The sequence below is a fragment of the Sus scrofa genome, chromosome 1 (assembly GCF_054392235.1).
Source record: "Sus scrofa isolate SSC_HxYL_T2T_F1_AM1 chromosome 1, Sscrofa_HxYL_maternal_Yorkshire_Landrace_v2.0, whole genome shotgun sequence".
In the NCBI taxonomy this organism is placed as follows: domain Eukaryota; kingdom Metazoa; phylum Chordata; class Mammalia; order Artiodactyla; family Suidae; genus Sus; species Sus scrofa.
In genome coordinates, this window is record NC_139383.1 from 6,800,191 (window position 1) to 6,818,206 (window position 18,016).

At 50.9% G+C, this 18,016-nt stretch overlaps 1 protein-coding gene across 7 annotated transcripts in view; it reads left to right on the forward strand.

Annotated features, from left to right (window-relative positions):
- The first annotated feature begins 227 nt into the window (after positions 1-227).
- The window catches only part of AGPAT4 (1-acylglycerol-3-phosphate O-acyltransferase 4), a 111,720-nt gene continuing 93,931 nt past the window's right edge, over positions 228-18,016 (forward strand). For 3 of the 7 annotated variants that reach the window (XR_014807181.1, XR_014807161.1, XM_005654348.4), the window contains exon 1: positions 228-403. The gene's annotated coding sequence lies outside the window, so the exon portion shown is untranslated. Of the gene's footprint in view, positions 404-849; positions 1,098-18,016 lie in introns of those variants that run through there. The other 4 variants (XR_014807165.1, XM_005654346.4, XR_014807179.1 and 1 more) reach the window with 2 other exon arrangements.

Below are 18,016 nucleotides of genomic sequence, written 5' to 3' on the forward strand. Positions count from 1 at the left end.
ATATATCTATCTTCGCTGTTTGGAGGTTGAAATCGTTTAACCTTTTTTTTTTTTTTTTTTCTTTAAGGAGTGTTGGAGACCTGGCATTTCTGGGGGTCCCACGGTCCGCCCTCCTTTAAAGTTACGAGGACACTGTTTTAGCATAAAGGTCTGGCCAGACCCTCTCTTAACTCTGCTTGTGAATGCCACGTGCTTGTGCTCGCGTGCGCGCGCAGGCGCGCGCCCTGGGACTCAACCCGGGTGGCTGCTTTGCGGGGAGAAAACACATCGACCTCCGAGCTTCTTTTTCCCGATTCTTAACCCGCTCAGATCGCCGGAGTGTTCACTACTATTTTGGCGAAGGTGCTCTGGGGCTCTTCTGAGGGGAATGCAATCTCCTTCCCGCCCAGCGTCCCAGTGAGAGGTGAGGGGGCATCGCAGAGCGTGGGTATTTTACCAGGTTGAACGTGCACCGACATAGGAGCCAGTTTAGGGCAATTTCCAGGTCGCAGCGCAGACGGAGCTGGGGCCGTCCGAGCCGAGGCTGGAGGAGCCATGTCGGCGCTGGGATGCAACAGGATTTGGGAGGCGCGGCAGAAAAAAAGAAAGGCCACCTAGCGGGCTTTGTTTCCCCTTCTGGCAGGTTCTCCAGCCTGAGATTTCCAACCTGCAGCCGACCGGAGCACTTCCTTACGCTAATTGGGAGGGGAGGGGAGTGACTCATGTTACGCCGGCTCGTATCTCCCTCCCCATAACTGCTAAATTGTAGCTTTAAAAGGAAGTGACATGGGGTGGGGAGAGACGTCAGCTGAGGACCACTTTTTTTTTTTTTTTTTTCCCCCAAAGGGTCCACCCCATGGGTGGAGTCTCGCTTTTTCTTTCCAGTGTTGGCTGACTTACAGCGCCTATAAACTAGTGGCAATTTCTGCACCCCAGCTGCTCCCTTTCAGTTTCTGATTTCTAAGTCCATGTGTCCAGGGCTGCCAGAAAGGAGGTATGTGCCGTTCGTGCTATTTCCAGGCGACTTCACCTCTGGGCGTGGCGGATGGTTGCACGCCTGTCTCTCTCAGCACTGTTCTCCTCTCCTTGGCTGGATTGCATTAAAACCTCTGGAAGGGGTAGGTACGAGGAGGAGAGGAAGGCGGAGAAGGAAGTGAGGCGCCGGTGGGAACGTGGAGGGGCAGCCCTCTGGAAGGCAGAGGGGGGCTTTGCTGCCGCGCGAGGACCCTTTCTTTGTGCTGGGCCGGGGGAGCGCGCCTGTCCGCGTGGTGATTTCGGGCGGCTGGGCTTGAGTTAATTTCCCCCTGCCCAGCCCCCCCCCCCACCTCGGGTGAAAGAATTTTCTCTGCCATAGACGAAGCCGCGGAGAAGGTTCCTGTTACAGATCCGTCTCTTTTGTGTCATGCAACATGTTCTTCCGTCGCTGACGTTTCTATGGCAACCACGAAAATACTACGCCCAAGGCAACCCCGATATCAATTGTTTTATTGGTATTTGCTCCGCGTGGGTCGCTTTCCGCGCCGGTTATCGCCCGGGCAGCTCGGACGGAGCCTGGCTCCACGGCTACCCCTCCTCACCCCTGTTTTGGTTTTTCCCTGTCGTAGGAGGGCTGGGGGAGGGGAGTTGTCAAGGAAACGGGCATTTGCAATTACCTCTTTATTTACTTAGTTTGAAGCCGGTGGAGGTCGTTAATCCTATCTAGGAATTAAGGAAAGAGTCCTTTGATGTCGATGGAAGTCTTCAGGTTCTGGTCTTTTCTGAAAACCTAAACTGGTCTCACGATGTGAATATTAAGGCTGTGAGGAAGCTCAATGGGGGAGCCCTTACTTCTTGGGAGGAGGTGAGAGCCTGGAAAAAAGTTTTAGAGAGCGTTTGAGGATCAGCCCTGGCAGACTGTTAAGTTGCCTGCCCAGGAAAAGCCTCACCGTCTAAATGTTTTACAGCAGGGGTCTTTGCTCTAGTCTGAACTTGGGTAGCTCAAAATGCAAGTTCAACAAGTATAAGTGAGTAACAAATGGGGCCTACCAGCAGGATTCTCAGTTTTTCAGGCATGATCTTATTACGGATGGATCATGCGGGCCCTGCTCCTTAAAGGCAGGGTCCATAGGCCTTCTGTTTTTCAAAACTGGGGAAGGATGAACCCATTTGTCATTGTTGCTCAAGCATCCTTAGTTGGAAAAAAAAAAAAAGATAAGGTGTAAGATAGCAGAGAAAGTGTGTGTGTGGTGGGTTGTGTGAGATGTGTGTGGTGTATGAGTGTGAGATGTATATGGTGTGTAATGGGAACAACAGGGGCAACTCAAGTCCTAAGTTAAAAGGACCGCATCTTCTTAATATCCTCTATGGAGAGAAAAAAAGAGTTGATTTTTAGGAAATATATAAAACATGAGAGAAAAAAGTCTCATCTACCTAGTCATAAGCAAAGTGAAATATGATTAAAATCAAGTGACACAATTTATGAAAAGACAGTCCAAAAGGGCTTGATAATAGGTAAGAATTAAATTGACGCTTTCCATCATCTGAGAGGATGTTTGATAACAGATACCATTCTTTTGCTGGGCGTTCTGAATGGCCAGATTAGCCTTTATAAGACAGATCGATAGGAATCTCATCCTTGATTCTTAAAAGCATCTCTAGTTTTGCATAAAGATGGGTGAAGGTGGCTTTGCCCTCAAAATGCCTTCCCAGTCTGCAGCCAAACGCAGTACTTAGAAACCTCAGAGTGACCCTCCACAGGGAAGCGGGAAGACGAGGTGGTTTGAATGAGATCTCTTGCCAAGATCCTTATCTTAACAGCCTCGTGTCTATGACTTATAAAATTTCTTGTAGTGCAAGAGGTCCTAAGTATTGCAGATACAAAAGTTCTCTGAAAAAACTGGGGCTGAATATGTGGCACAAAACTAATGGGAACGAACTAGAGTTAGGTACCAGAGAATGAGTTAAAAAGCCATAAAGCCCCGAAAAATTATGACTGTTGTTTGGAAAAGCACATGTTGGTACACAGAAACAGTTGGGATGTACGTTTTCTTTTGTCTTTTTTTTTTTTTTTTTTTTGCTTTTTAGGGTCGCACCCATGGCATATGGAAGTTCCCAGGCTAGGGGCTAAATCGGAGCTCCAGCTGCCGGCCTACACCACAGCCACAACAAGTCGGATCTGAGGCCTGTCTGTGACCTACACCGCAGCTCACAGCAATGCCAGTTCCCTGACCCACTGAGAGAGGCCAGGGATCGAACCCGCAACCTCATGGATACTAGTTGGATTCATTTCCACAACGGGAACTCCCTGTAGGTTTGCGATGTTTGCAAAGAGTATGGAAAACAGTCATGCTGAGTGTATTTCTGGCCTGAAAATGGCCCTTAAGGATGTGACCCTTCGGAGCAGAGGGACAGTGTGTGAGTCAGGTGTGCATGTGGACACTCTTGAGTGTCTAAATCTAGGAGTGTCACAACAGAAAGCCTTGTAGGATAGAGGTCAAAGGAAGAATAGCAAGAATTGCTTGAGATTTCAGCCAAAAAAAGAAAAAAAAATCCCTGACCTATAATCAGATCCTAAGTGGAAGTTAAAAACATAATGAACAGCCTTGACCTGGGGAGGGTCCATGGAGCTCCAGGTGCACAGCAGGTTCAGGGTCCCGAGAAAGAGGCTGACTGGCTGGAGGTGATGCTGAGGATGTAACTTTGGAAGTTTGAGTCAGTCTCCATCGTACTGGGATTTCCAGGCTCTGAACCGTAGAGTTTGTGAAGAAAGTAGACGTGGTAGTCGGTGCACTTAAGCTTAAAATCTGCCAAACAGAGGTGACGACGTGTGTGGAGGTGTGCAGAGCAGGAGTCCAGGCAAGAGGGAGATGAGACGCGGGATGCAGGTGGTCCGGGAGGACTATTCGGATGAGGATGTTGAGGGTTGGAAGGGGGGAAATGGATGATTCAAGGGGAAAAGGCACAGGTGTCCCAGGAAACAGGGATGGATGCTGAGAGATGGGCCCTGGCGCCAGGTTCTTGTCCCCAGCAGGGAGAAGTCTGTCCTTAGTATGGAAATAGGGCAGGTGCACTCGGTGCTGGTGGAAAGAACTAGTAGCGATTCGGGGACAGAATTTCCTTTAATTCAGAACAAGACGGGTAGAAAAGAAAGACAATGTGTGGAGGAGGCAGAATTCTTCCTGACTCAGTTCTTTTTGAGTCGAACCTCGAGGAGTGAAGGTCAGACTTAAATCAGACTTTAAACAAGCAAGAGTTGAGGGAGGGAACCCCACATCCTAATACCAACCATGGCTATAGCTTTATATGGCGGGATTTGGCAAACTTATATTTGTGCAAGCTGCTGTATTCTGAAAAGAAGGTTGAACAAGTGTGGGAAGACCCTGAATTCACAGTTCTAAATAGTTTTTTTGACATCTGAATGTTCATAGATAATCAAGCCTCGCTTTATAACCATCTACCACCACCCGGAGCCTGGGCAGGTGTAATTCGATTATCGTTGTCCAAGACAGAATCCATTCAGGAGCTCAGAAATTTGGCTTCATGTGTGGACCAGGGAGGTTTACCGCTGAGGCTGTGGGAAAGAGGAAGCGCTTTTAGCAGTATTTATTGTGCATTTATTATGTGCCAAATGCTGTGGACACAGCTGTGAGCAAAACCGCCTGCAGTGTCAATAGCTACAGTTTTCAAATATCTGAAGGGTTTTTAAGGGAGATGCTGTGACTGGCTGATTTGTTTTCCTCTAAGGACGGATGAAGGAAATAACTTGAAATGAGCAGTTTTTGGTGAATGTTATCATGGCACAATCTGGCTAACCTGTGTTCCTTTATTTTTCAAGACTTGCTCCCCCAAGATGTTCTTCCCGTGTTGGTTTCTGTTGCCTCCGTCTGGTTTGCCTTATTTCTTCCTTTCGTCCTGGCTTTCAGTCACCACTCATTCATATACCATCCATCCACCCAACCGTTTATTCATCATTATGGGGCACTACACTTTGTGGATACAGCAATAAAGAGGAAGCTACTTCTTCCCTAAAGAAGCTCAGGAACTAGCAGGGAGACAGATGTGGAAACAGTCCCTTAAACCAAGAGTGTTTAGTTGTTCCTGTTTTGTTTTTAATAAAACTACAGTTGATTTACAACACTGTGTTCGTTTCAGGTGTACAGCTTCTGATTCTGTTCCATTATAGGTTCTTACAAGGTAGTTAGTATACAGTAAATCCTTTACAGTGAGTCCCTGCTGCTTGTCTGTTTCTCTCCATAGCAGTGTGTGTATGTTAATCCCAAACTCCCGATTTATCGCTATCCTCTCTTCCCTTTGGTAACCGTAAGTTTGCTTTCTCTGTGTGAGTCTATTTCTGTTTTGTAAATAAGTTCATTCATATCATTGTTTGAAAATATTGCACATATAAGTGATAGCACTCGATGTCTGTCTTTCTCTGGTTTGTCTGATTTATTCACTTAGTGCAGTGATCTCTAGATCCATCCCTGTTGCTGAAAATGGCAATGTTTCGTTCTTTTTAATGGCTGAGTAATATTCCAGACTGTGTGTGTGTGTGTGTGTGTGTGTGTGTGTGTGTGTGTGTGTACACATCTGGGGGTATTGTATTTGATAGAAGCATTTATTGGCTAATAGCACCAGATGCTTCTTTCATTGCATTGCAATTTATGTAACTTTTATACATAAATTGTTCTGGGCAGAGAGGGAGAGATGGCTTAGCAGCTGACTCTTCATAATTTTCTTGTCTCTCCCTCATTGGCTGAGCTTCTGTCTGATGCCAGTAAACAGCTGTTGATTAACTAAATGGGAGACGTGAGGTTTTGACCCTGGAGACAGAGTCCAGGAGACTTGTACCTTCTTGTTCTGAAAAGTACAAATTGAGTGCAATCATCTCTCAAAGTTCCCGCGGGCTGCGTTACTTGTGAACTTCCGTGGGCTGATCTTTCCCGCCAGATGATCTCAAAGGGTAACATTTTTAAAAGCAAAGCTCCCAACTACATCCAAATTAGATGCGCATTGGTTTACCTGGTAATCCTCTTGTATTTACCTTTCCCATGGGAAGTTGCAAGGGTTTCAACACCTTAAATCCAAGTACCCCAAATAACTCATGTCAAGACCTCGTTGCAATACTTGGCTGTTTGTATTTCCTGCTGTCAGGGAGCCCCTCTTAGCAGGCTTGTTTTGTCTCACTTAATTTCCACCTTCAGCCTGGAAATTATATGGGCACCATAACAAAATTCATCTGGAACACCACCCTCCAGGGGTCAGCTGACCTGCGGAGAAGCAAATTCTCCTTCTTCTTTGTTATTCTGCTTGCAGATGAGATCAGCTTTTCCCTTTGGCTGTTCCGGAGACCTCTGGTCTGCCCAGATCCCTCCTCTCTGACCTTGGGTCCTACCGAACAGCTCTCTCAGGGTCATGTCTAAGTGGGAGCTCACAAGAGAAGGGGCACATGTTGGATTTCACCCTAGTTTGAAACCCAGCACTGAGATTCCCGCAGGAGCTTGTACCTCAGTCTGCAGGAGGTAACTTAGAGACGCCCTCAGAGATGCTGCGGTGACTGGTCAGCCTGTAGGATGTTTATGCCGAGGCTAGCAGCTCCCCTGTACTGAGCGCCCGCTCTGTCTATTACACAGACCTTACACCTCCTCATCCATTCTCTTTGTCCTTCTGACACATGGAGCCGGTACAACTGTTATCCTTTTCCATTTTACAGATGAAGTAATGATCAGAGAAAGTAACTGACTCACCTAGTATTATAGAAGTAACAGCTGAGATTCCATCCAAGTCCAAGGTGTTCCCCTCCCCCATCTCATTAGTGTCAAATTCCTGCATCTGTGCCCTGGGGCGGTGGGGGGGGGGAGGGTAGACCTCCCCTGGCATGGCTTTTTAGGAGCTTCAGAAATCCTGGAAGAGAGTATTTTGAACTTGGGGGAAAACTAATGGCAGTACGTCTGAGACCAGCTACTCTTAATCGTTTTCAGGGCTCTTTGTCATTTTCTGGTGGGTTAGCCAGGGAGGGGACGCGGTGGGGGGAGGGGGCGGCCCTGTGCTTGAAATAGCTCAGTGCAATTATCACAACCTTGTAACTCAACTCTACGCCAATAAAACTTTCAAACAGGGAATAAAAAGCTCTGAGTGACCGTGCAGTGCATACATCACACTTAAGTGTGAACTGTTCTCGAAACCAGTGTTGAACAGAGGACTGACCTTGGCCAAGTTGTTGCTCGGAAGGACGCCTGCCCCAGGGCTGTGGGTGGATGGAGTTCAGCCTTGCTAGTCTGTTGTTGATGGTGCACAAATCTATCAGCAGTTTAAAGGCAGAGTATGATCGGCAAAGAGCCAGCCAGCGCTTATCTTAGACAAACTCTGGAATGAGAACTGAATGGACCTGGGGGTGGGGGTGGGGGGCGGCGTGTGGGCTGGGTCTTTTTCCCGTCTCCTGAGCTGTCACCTCTCTGTGGGCCGAGGTTAACCCAGGCTGATGAAATTTTCAAGAGTCTGGCCCTAGCTTCGCCCCAGGATGCTGCAGCCAGCAACACACCACCAACACGATCCTCTAAAACTTCCTGCTGGGTCCTGCTCCTCGCTGGCTGGCTCGTTCCTCCTCTTCCCTCTGCCTGTCTTCTGCTCTGGGGAAAGGGAGGTTGAAGGGAGCGGGGCCAGCAGCTTCCTTCTCGATGGGGCCTCGCGCCTGGATCGCTGGCCTGACATCCTTCCTCAGTCCCGTTCATCTTTGGTCCAGCAGCCACTTCTTGCCGATGCGCGTCCACTCCAGGACCATTCTTTGCCGTTCCATCCTAATGATGGCACGGGGGGCTTCTCATCGAGGTTTCTAGCAAAGAGCAGAACGTCTGGCACTGAAGGGGTGTCTGGCACTGAAGGGGTGGCGCAGCTAGAGAAAAGATGGGTGCCAAGATCCGGGGTCAGCTTGGCCGAATCTGATGGCCTTCTGGCCAGGTCCTCCCAGGATGCCATTCCATCAGGGCAACTTCTTCACCGCAGCCCCTTTGATGTTTGGGGTCAGATAGTTCTTTGCGAGGGGCCGTCCTGTGCTCTGTTGACTGTTTCGCAGCATTCCTGTCCTCCACCCTCTAGATGCCACCCCCCTCCCAGGTGTGACAGCCAGAAGTGAACCAGACTTGGCCAGGGGTCTCCTGGAGGAACAAGGTCACCTGCAGTTGGGAACCACTCTTTAGGGAGGTCCCACGCCTGAGCGCACGTGGCTGGCTCCTGGCACATCTGTCCCTCGGGACCAGCTTGTACTCCCCACGTTTACAAAGATGAGTCCCCACCGGAGGGACAGTTCATCCACTGAACTTCACACGGAGACAGGACTTGGAAAACACTACTAAAATGAGTGAGGGGCGGACAGGTACCTGGCACATATTCAAACATTAGGGTCCTTTCTCTGGCGGACCTGCCGGAAGAGTCACCTTGTAACCTGAGTTGGGAGCTGGGCAGGGATAGTGGGCGGGCGGGCTGCTCAGATCTCTGTTTAGGGAGACCCTGCTCCGGGCCTGGATTAACATAGCGAAAGAAAGAACTGGGCCAGCACTCGCACCTCTGCTGGGATTCGTGGATTTACCCCACCTTTCTGGGGCTCCTTTGCGAACCCCGGTGTTCCACGCCCAGGTCTCACTGGTAACTCACTGTCCCCTGAGCCCTGGTCGCAGTGGGTGTTTCCAGCCTCTCCCTCCTGTCTCTGGTCTCCAGTGTTTCCCATTGGGTGGGGGGCCGCCTTCCCTGGTCGTCCCGCACCTGCCCTGCTTCAGCTAAGGCCCGATCCCCAGCCTAGCCTGCTGCCAGGGGCTTGCGCGGGGGTCACTGCCAGGATTCTTCCCTTGGTCTGCCCTTCTTCCCATCAGGACCTGAAGGACAGGCGTGAGTGGGTGTGAGTGGGAGCAGTCTGCTGTTCCCACTCCCCACACAATTCCAGAATCTTCTTACAGCGTTCCTGAATCCTGTGTCCAGTCGACTCTTGGCAGGGCGCTGAGCGTTCCTGGAGGACAAGGCACGCCTAAGTGGATCGTTTTGACACCGTGGGAGGAGGGTGCAGAGCACTGTGGGAGCATCCCTGATGCCCCGCCCAGGCCGGGGTTTCAGAAATACTTCCTTGAAGCGGGGTGCTGATGCTGGGGTGCTCTGTTTCCTGGGGGCAAGAGGCGAATCAGGAAGTGGTCAGAGTTGAGAGCTGTGTTCCAGGTGGTGAAGGGATCTGGACGGTGGGGACAGCCCGGTGGGGTCATGGGACCATGTGGAGAACCAGTCTGTGCTGTAGGAGGCAGGGACCAGTCCGCCAGGTGCCTGGTCCAGGAGACCAAGGTGAAGGCCGGGCCTGGGAGGGAGATGCAGAAGGAGCCAGGCTGGGCACTCTTGGTAGGAGGAGCCACAGGCGTTCGTAACGGGTTGTGCAGAGGGCCTCTCGGCCACTCTGGCGGTGGTGCATGCAGAAAGAAACCTTTTCTGTAATGCTTTTCCCAAAGGGTCACTCTTACCATGCTTTGTTACGTGGTCACCTATGCCCTTTCTTCAGCATTTATTACTGCGCCGTGTGCTCTGTGCACCTGACCTCTTTAGCGTCCTTCTTCCAGCCTTGTGGGTTAATAACTCTTTAAAAAACAGTTAATTAGGAGTTTCTGTCGTGGCGCAGTGGTTAACGAATCCGACTAGGAAGCATGAGGTTGCGGGTTCAGTCCCTGCCCTTGCTCAGTGGGTTAACGATCCGGCCTTGCCGTGAGCTGTGGTGTAGGTTGCAGATGCGGCTGGGATCCCGCGTTGCTGTGGCTCTAGCGTAGGCCGGTGGCTACAGCTCCGATTCGACCCCTAGCCTGGGAACCTCCATATGCCGCGGGAGTGGCCCAAGAAATAGCAAAAAAAGACAAAAACAAAAACAGAAAAAAAAAACAAATTAAACATTTGTTTTATTGCAGTATAGTTTATGTACATTGCTTGTTCATATCCGCTGTACAGCAAAGTGACTTTGTGACACACGTACTTTTTCATATTCTCTCCTGTTCTGGTTGACCACTGCATATTGAATATAGATAGTTCCCTGTGCTGTCCGGTAGGGCCGCGTTGGTTATGCATCCTCTATACATGGGTTTGCATCTGCTGACCCCAAACGCCCAGTCCATCGCACCCCCTCCCCGCCTTCTCCCCCCTGGCAACCACAAGTCTGTTCTCTACGTTGGATTCTTTCCTCTAGGCCGACTTGAAACCGAGCCACAGACTGGCCAGCTCGCTTTCCTACGTCACAATACCTGTTTGTGGAGCCAAGACTGTGACTTTTGATCTCTAAGGATCACGTTTGTATAAGGTGTTCTTTCCCGCAATTTCCCCGGATCTTCTTTTAGGGTGAAAGGGTTTCCATAGCTTCAAAATGTGCAGAAATTCATTCTAACCTCCCAGATGATGTGGGAATTTAAGTTACTAAAGACCAAACAAGATGATGAAGCTTTCATGGAGTCACTAAAATCCCCACCAGCCTCCATTTCTAGAGGAATAATAGCATTAACGTTTAGTGGTAACAGAGAGAAGCACAGAGATGGTTTAAATGTGCTGATGATGTCAATTATTTATATCGGTTCCAATTTTAGCCAGATTGGCGTTTCCTTCCACTTTTCTCTGACTCTTTGTCTTCTCAAATGGCTGGACTGTGATTTGTCTTTAAGAGACTAGTTTAAAAAGGCTCTCTCTGGCTTGACTCTCCAGAGAAGATGCATCTTCTCGAACATGCGCTTTGCAAGGCTGGGCTCTACTGTGCTGTGGGTGCTGGACAGGCCCTGAGCCGTAATCTCCTAGTAACCATGTGGCCTAACCCTGCCTTCCTCTCCGAACAGGGCTGGGATGTGCCCTGCCTGGCAGGGTGTCCTGCTTTTGTCAAAGGCCGGAGGAATATTTCGCTAATGACAGCCTCCCGGCCCCCCTTCTGGGCCCAGTAGACTGGGGGCCCTGTAGGACCATGGAGAGCGGCATGGCCTAAGGGGGAGCAGGGTGGGGTCCCAGAGCCTGAGTTTGGCCCCAGCTCTGGCCACCTGCTTACTCTCCAAGGGACCTGGGGCTCCGTGAGGCCAGGGCTGTCTGGGTCTGCTGTCCCTGGCACTGGGGAGTGGCCTGGCACACCCTCAGTCCTGATCCCGTCTAGAGGAGTTCAGGGTGGATGCCAGCCTCAACCATCCCACCCTGGGGCCATGTTGGTGGTGCGCCAGCTGTGTGCAGAGCTGAGGGTGGGCCTCTTTTATTTGTGGGTAAACTGGGCTCGGCTCACGAACACAAACGTGGACGGGCCGTGGAACAACACAACATTTCCATGAAGACATTTTATGACAAAACCGAAGACTTTTCATGCTGGGTTGCTTGGGTGGTTTTAGGCCCTCGCTCCAGACCCTTCAGAGTTAGTGTCCTCTGCCGAAGGGAGTATTTCTCTGGACACTGAGAAGAAAACGGAGCTGGATGATCTCTGGGTGGCTGTGCGTTGGGGGGCAGTGCTTCTTTCCCCTTGTCCGCTCTCTCCAGGGGTGAGTCCTGGGGATGGGGTGTGGGGGCCCCGGTCATCCCCAAGAACGTGCCCATTTTGACTGTTGCGTCTGCTCCTGATGGTCCGATGGAAGGAAGGTCGCCTGGGTCTCCCTCTTTGTCTCTGGTCACCACCCTTGGGCTTCGGGCTCTGGTGCTGGGGAAGATGTCACCCGCTCATCCGTGCATGAGCCCCACCCTTGTTCCTTCCTCTGGCTCTTCCTCTCCCCGTAAGTACTGGACTCTCTGGGACAAGGCCGCCCCTGCCTCCTCCCGCTGGTGGAGAGCTCTTACCTTCTCCCCACGTTGGGGTCAGTCACCTCCCCGATCTCCTAAAGCCTGCCTTCACGGGGTGCTCTTCTGAAATCGCAACAAAACCGTGTGGCAGCTGAGATGCGCCAATTCAGATACTCAGGAGCCAGCCACAGGTCAGAGGGTCTGTCACCCTCCCGGGGGACTGAAGAACAGCCTCACCCCAGCCTCACCCCAGAAAGGGCGGCCAGTACCTCACTCCCCCAACAAACCACTTTTTTTCCCTTTGCAGTAAGATGTTGGAGGAGAACAAAAATCTGAGCCATGGACTTTGCCCAGGCACAAGCAAAGCAAGTTTTTGTGGGGTTTTTTTTGGCCGCACCCGAGGCATGTGGAAGTTCTGGGGCCAGGTGTCGAACCTGCATCACAGCAGCAATCTGAGCCACAGCAGGGACAACGCCGGATCCTTAACCTGTTGTGCCACAGGAAACTCTGTTTTTGCATTTATGTATTAGAGAATAATAAGAGGGTGGGCCTCTTTTATTTGTGTGTGTTGGGGGGGGCATCCTTTTTTTAAAGCCATGTTATTAAGCACGAATATGAAGTGTCACTTGACCTAATATTTCATGGTAATAATTTGGAAGTGAAATAGTGCTATCAGATTATCGAGCTGCCCTGGGGTCTGTGCATTAGATGTACTGCCCTCTGTTCCAGGGAAATTCGTGTTAGAATATTCCTGTGACACTGGCCATGGGATTGGCATTCTGAGTGAAGGTGGAGAAAAAGCACTCTGACCACAGGGGAGCGAACCGAATTCAGATGAACCCGATGAGGCTGTTAAAACAGATCCCATCTAAGAGATGGTGACATAGCGAGTTGGGGACAGACTCAACCACGTGGAGCACAGCTCCAGATCTGAAGGACAGAGCGAGAGAAATTCTTGTCAACAGCCTGTGTGCTTCTTTGGGCTTAATCTGAGGTAGCAGGCAAAACGCTGAAGTGCCTGGCTTGCCTGTTTTCCTGGGTGAGTGGTGGAAAGGCAGCAGTTGCTAACAAGGCAGGAAAAGAGAGCAGTGAACTCGCATCCTGACTTCTGCTTGAGACCCTCACTGGTGGCATCCTGAGCGGTCTGTGCGGTAGCCAATGGACCTCACTTACTAAGGCAGGAATGGCCGGGTGACACTGGAAAGCGTGTCACCGCAAAGGAAACGTGTGGCAGCTTTCTCTTTTGTCAATTTGCAGTCTACATTTTAGCTTTCCGGAAAGTTCTTGTGTTCAGAACATGTCTCCAGTTGACACGGGTGAGGCAGGAGATTGCTGTAGGTGAGGTCACGGGGGCCTGCCGCCGGCTCCGAGCCTGGCGCTCCTTCCAGAAGCTGTGACCTGTGCCTTCCAAGCACGAAATGGAGTCTTCACACTAGACTGGAAACAGGGGGAATTTAATCTTTTTTTTTTTTTTGGCTTTTTGGCTTTTTGGCGTTTAGGGCCACACCTGTGGCATATGGAGTTCCCAGGCGAGGGGTCTAATTGGAGCTGTAGCCGCCGGCGTACCCCACAGCCACAGCAATGCGGGATCTGAGCCGTGTCTGCGACCTACGCCACAGCGCATGACAATGCCGGATCCTTAACCCACTGATCGAGACCAGGGATCGAACCTGCATCCTCATGGATGCTAGTTGGGTTTGTTAACCACTGAGCCATGACGGGAAACTCCAGGGGAGTTTGATCCAAGGCGGTGGGAGGAGGTGGAATGGAGCTGATGGTGAGGCTTTTGGTGACCTGCACGGACCAGAGTCGGCTGTGGGCTCAGCCTTGCTTGTCCGTGGAATCACACCCCCCACTCCCCACCCCGACCCCCCTGCTTTGGACCAGCTGATCCAGTCTCCGGTTCCTGGCTGTGAAGTTTTCCAGGTGCTTCTGATGGGCTGGGAGAACTGGGACCCCAGGATGGAAGGAGGGCGACTAGCAGGAAAGTGACGGGACAAAGGGAAAGCCGGGGCGGGGGGCGGGGTGGGGTGTGGTGACAATGACGGCGATGATGGCGGTAGCTACATTTGAGACAACCATGTACCAGGCAGCATTCTAGAAACGAACCTCACTCCCTTCCCAGGCCGTAGGAGCTCTTACTGTCTCCATTTTGCATGGGAAGAAACGGAATTAATTTGCTTAGGGTCGCACAGCCCATAAAGGCAAACCAGCTCTGCTCAGGTGTGACAGTTGCTGTCCTTAGAGCAGGGACCCCCTTCAGGTACTCGGGGTTCAAGGTTGCGTGTTCTATGAGGGCAGCAAGAAGCCACAGGCCTCCTTTATGACTAAAGACAGAGGCCTCAGCAGGATAAATCCAGCTGCAGGGCAGCCCCTTGGCTCTGATTTTGTTTTGTTTATTTATTTTAAAAATTTTCCTGACATTCTTGGATTTTACTTTAGTGGTATGGTGCAAAGTTATGGTAGAAAGAGTCTAGAAGTTTCTGTTATCTCTGACCAACATCTATTTCTAGGAGAGAGAGTTAAATTACCGAGTTTTCCCACATTGAATACGGCTTGGTAACATTACATTATTGGCTGGATTTATGGAAAGTAAAATATCGGACCTGCCTGTTCGTGATGACACTTTGATCTGGGTGCAGGACAGCAGCGACATTCTACTGACCCTGCGGTCACCTTATCAACACACCATAAGCTGGGCTTTTCTCTGCCAAAGTGTAATGGGTGTGACTCACTGTTCGCGTCATTCACATGATGGGTATTTATTAACCACCTGCTGTGGCCATGTCCAGACTGGACTCTGTAGGTACCAGTTGAAAACCACTTTAGGAGTTCCCACTGTGGCTCAGCGGGTTAAACACCCAGCTAGCATCCATGAGGGTTTGATCCCTGGCCTCGCTCAGTGGCTTAAGGATCCAGCGTTCCCGTGAGCTGCAGTGTAGGTTGCAGATGCGGCGGGAATCTGGCATTGCTGTGGCTGTGGTGGAGGCTGGCGGCTGCCGCTCCAATTCAGCCCCGGGTTTGGGAACTTCCATATGCTGCAGGATGGCCCTAAAAAGAAAAAAAAGTGGGGGGGAGCCCTAATCACTTTAGCACCTAAGGCGTCCAGGCTTGTGCGGAGGCAGATGTGCACACAGTGGGAAGTACCGTTTACTGAGGTTACGCGGCCTTGGTGCTGGGCTGCGTCTTTGACATCATTTACTCACGCGTTAAGTAGTCACTCCGGCACCGGGGTTCAGGTTCAGGTCTCCAACAGTGCTGCTGGACAGTGGGTGGAGAAGGGACCGCGACAAGGCTGGGAGAGACCCAGGTAACCGCTGGGGGGCGCAGCGGGATGGTTCAGGCTCCTGCAGGGCTTGGAAGGAGGTGCACCTGACGGGCAGGTCAGCTGCGGGGGTGGGGCGGGAGGGCCTCAGGCAGAGGGGACGGAAGACCAGGGGTTCAGAAGCAGGAACGTGAACCCTGTGCAGAAATTCCAAGAGCTGGGTGTGGCCGATGCTCCCGGACATGTGCTTCCTCTGCCAAGACCGGCCTGCCTTCGCCAGCCCGCCGGCTGGCACCAGGTGCCCTCATCTCGCTCTTGATTCCGAAAGCGTCTGTGCCTCCCGGGAGAGTAGGCTGGCCTCGACTTTACAATTTAAATTTTTTCATCCGTCTTTCCCAGCGCATAGAAAGCTCAGGAGGCCATTCAGTGTCTCCAAGTTCCAGGATGGTGCCTCAGGAAGTATTTGCACAGGGAGTGAGAGGCCTCTTCTGAGAAGGGGTCTAAATGGGACCCTTACAGTGAGAGGGGCTGCCACCCACGAGTTTCTCGAGGTCCATCCCTGTGTTTCATGGGTTTCCATCATCTGGATAAACGGCGCATTGTTAATTCTGTCACCTGGAATTGGACATTTGGATGGTTTTCAGGTTTCATCTAAGTTAAGATTTACTACTTTTATTCCTGATCCAAAGTATGGATTAGAAATACATCCCATTGTCCTTGTCACTTTATCCTCAAAAGCCCACCTCCAAGGGAAGAGCTGAGAGGAAAACCGGCAGCTGCCCCCAGCCCTCCATAGCCACCGGCTCTATGAGAATCAGGCAGCTAAGGGTTTGAATGGGACGCAGCTCTGACTTTGGGAAAAGAGACGGTCCCCAGAACTAACACTGGAGGGACAGGGACATAAATTCTCCACTGCTGTCTTGCTGCTTCAGTCGCCTTCCACCCAGAAAATGTGAAGACTTCCATGTTGCCAGACTGCTGATGAATCCATTTCTCTCCCGTCAATTATTTATCTCCCCACTGATTTCATTAACTCAATGAAGCTCTTGGCGAGTCTCCAGATTTCTTTCAGGGACTCTATCCATAATTTCTGCCGGCGTGGGGGCAGGGGTGCATGCTGGCTCCTGGGGGACCGGCGAGCCCCAGACGCCACGCCTGCCTCGCCGAGCTTTGCTCTGGGGGAGCTTTGCCAGCGTCTGCTGCGCTTGGCATTAAAGGGCCAAGGGTTTCTAACTCGAGTAGCATTTCTTTGGCATCTCTGAGCCCTGAAATTTCATCCCAATTTAATCGCGGTGAGTTGGCTGTAGCAAATACGGGCGACGCCCGACTCGTGTGGATGGCACGAATGGTAATGAACTTTAGCAGAGGATTCTGTCTCGCCGCAGGCATTCAGCTTTACTTGCTGGGCAAACACCTCTGATCCACTGACCGCCTCCTCTGGATCTTAAGCCAGAGCCTAGGTTGTGGCACTGGCCACTGTTGGCAGGAGGGCCTGGGGGTCAGTTCCCTCTGCTCTTTGAGAGCCCGTGGAGAACTCAGGGGTGGTGGACAGCCTTCCAGCCTTTCCCACAGGCTGCTCACAGGAGCAAGGTGAGACCCACCTGCCTTACCTGTGGCCCAGCCTAAAGTCATGCGAGTTTAGGGGAGACCCCATTCTGTGCCAGCGGTGCCCTGGCTGGCACCAGCATCACACCCCAGACCTGGGCACGATGTCCTGCTCCCTTCCCTGGGGGGGGGGTGCCTTTTCCTTCCAGGCTGAAACTGCCCTTGACCTCATTCTTTCCTTCGTTCAAAAACTGGCTGGGACAGGTGTGGTTACAACACATATAGACTGGAAACTGGCTGTGCTTGTGTTTTGTCTTCTGTGGGGCCAGGAGTTTGTTTTGTGTTTTTAAATGGGATATGATTCACATTGCCGTGTAATTCACCCCTTTTAAGCATCTGATCCGGTGGCTTGTAATGTATTCAGAGCTGTGCAACCATCATGGCCACTTACTCTTAGAATGTTTTCATCATCTCAGAAAGAAACCCCTTACCCATGGGCACCCCTCATCCCAGCCCTGGACTGTCACCAGATTTACCTCTTCTGGACACTGTGTAGAAACAGAATCCTATACTGTTTGGTCTTCTATGACTGGTTTCTTTCACGTAGTATAATGTGTTTGAGGTTCATCTGTGTTGTAACTGTATTGGTAATTCATTCTTTTTTGTGGCTGCGTAATATTCCATTGTGGGAATATCCATGGCTCCGTGTTTTGTTTGTCTGCGTGTCAGCCGATGGACATTGGGGCTGTTTCTGTCTTTTAGTTCTGATGTCCAATGCTGCTGTGAACATTCCTGAACAGGATTTTGCGTGGACTTATGTTTTCATTTCTTTCGGGTAGACGCCCAAGAGTGGCCCTTCTGGGACATATGGCAACTCTGCCTGACATCTGAGGAACAGAGCTGAGTGTTTTTCATTCACTTCGTCAAGTCTTCCTGGAGGCTAAGGAAGCATTGCACTTGGCATTGACGTCTTAGATTTTCAAATCCAGGTCCCTCTGCTATTCAGACCCACATCCAGGTGTTATTATAGAGTCAGTGCCTGGGATGCACAGGAAAGGAATGACAAAGTAACTGTCAGAAGGGTTGTTGGTTCGGCTCACGTAGTGGCCATTGGATGAGTTTTATCAGGGACCCAAGGCTGAGTCCCCTCCAACCCGGAGTATTTTAGGGCTGGAAGTGCGGCGTGAGCTGGCTCTGTGCCGCCCTCGGAACAGTGCAGACGGTTTGTAGGGTGTGTGCGGCAGTTGTGTGATTTTATCGTAACAGTTTTGGGGCACTAGCCTTTTTGCGTCCAGGCGTTGTATTTCCAGAGCTCTCCGCTCTGCCAGGATCTGCTTTCTTAGAAACTAGGAAGCCCTGTGAAGAGCGTTATCTGAAACCAAAAAGCACTTGCTTTTAGTATGGAATCCATTTTTTGTTCTGTCATTTGAGTCAGTGTTTACTCATCTTTAAGAATTAATTTACTCTTAGAATAAAGCTTAGATCAAGGATCAAAGGAGT